Source organism: Charadrius vociferus, unplaced genomic scaffold (assembly GCF_000708025.1).
Source record: "Charadrius vociferus isolate BGI_N301 unplaced genomic scaffold, ASM70802v2 scaffold829, whole genome shotgun sequence".
In the NCBI taxonomy this organism is placed as follows: domain Eukaryota; kingdom Metazoa; phylum Chordata; class Aves; order Charadriiformes; family Charadriidae; genus Charadrius; species Charadrius vociferus.
The window spans coordinates 4,297-5,594 of record NW_009650198.1 but is presented as its reverse complement, the minus strand read 5'-3'; the positions used below and the strand labels follow the sequence as shown (position 1 = coordinate 5,594).

The following is a 1,298-nucleotide window of genomic DNA, read 5'->3' as shown; positions in this document are numbered from 1 at the left end:
GGAGCTGCTGGTAGGGAGGGCAGAGCCAAGACTGGAAGAAAAGAGCGAAAATAAGACGCGGGCCCTTTGCCATGACCCCCCAGACGCGCTGCACTCCCCCCCCCCCGGGGAAACCGCCCCCTCCAACAGAAGCACCAGGTTCCTTAGAGACCTTTATATACACATCACTTTATTTAGGTAGCTTATTACACGTCACAAGTGACAAACACTAAAGATATCTGAACATATATAAAAAAAAAGAAAAAAAAAACCAGCCCAACATACACAATAAGGTTATTCTTCTTCAGCCCCCCCCAGATATGCGGCACCCCCAGATGTGCAGCCGGGGGTCCCTACTTGCAGCAGCTGCACTTGGCGGAGGGGGGTCCCTTGCAGACGCAGCCTTGCGCGCACTTGGCGCATCCCGCCGGGCAGCAGGAGCAGCAGCCTGGGGGGGGAGGAGGAAGAAAAATAAGTCAGTGACATTCCCGGGGGGGTCTCAGGGTGGGATGTGGGGGGGGTTCTGTGGGAGATGGCTGGTTTGGAGACCACCCACGACCCCTGTGTCCTCCCTTTTTAGCAGCATCCCCATCCCCGGCGGCAGCTCCTGGGGTGATTTCGCACCCAGGGTCGGCACTGCGGAGGCAGCAGGGGGGTGCGGGACTCCCCGGGGCTCACTGGGGCCCCCCCACTCTGGGCAAACCCTCCTGCACATGGCTCTGTCTGGGACTGACGGCATCAGGAGCAGCCGGAAGAAATCCCGGTGCCGGTTTCCTCCCGGGGCGTCCCCTTGCGCTGAGCCTTGGGCACCAGCGAGGGGTACACTGAATTTTGGGTTATAGCGAGTGGTTTGTATTGCCTGGCGGGGGTGGGGGGAAGAAAGTTGGGGGGGAAATTCCCCCTGTGCTCCTTTGGGGGCAAAAAAAAAAAAAATACAGGAGGGATAAACTCAGCTCTGGCAATGCTGAGCCTGATTTGGTTCCGTGTGTCCAGGGATGTGTAGTGAAAACCCCCACGCGTGTTTCTGCGCTCCCCCCCTCCGTGGGGCTCGGGACCCCCCCTCCCCCTTTACCTTTTTTGCATGATGTGCATTTGCAGTTTTTGCATTTGCAGTTGTCCCCGCAGGTGCAGGTGCCACCTAAAACACAGGGAAAGGAGAAAAAGGGTTGAGAGGAGGTGCTGGGAAGAGAGGAGGCGGGGGGAGAGATGCTCCGGGGCAGGGAGAGCATCGCCGCCCCTCCGAGCATCCCCGGGGCTGATGCTTCGGCCTCGCTCGGCGGGGAGGTCACAGCATTCCCGGCCGCTTCCCGCTAAGATGC

The 1,298-nt window shown here is 59.3% G+C and overlaps 1 long non-coding RNA gene across 1 annotated transcript; it reads right to left on the bottom strand.

Moving 5' to 3' along the window:
• Positions 1-148: 148 nt before the first annotated feature.
• Positions 149-1,130, bottom strand: LOC104293451. The gene is made up of 2 exons (XR_717924.1): positions 1,052-1,130; positions 149-427 (listed from the first exon to the last, which is right to left on the bottom strand). It is a non-coding gene; the product is annotated as an uncharacterized LOC104293451 (long non-coding RNA).
• Positions 1,131-1,298: the final 168 nt, after the last annotated feature.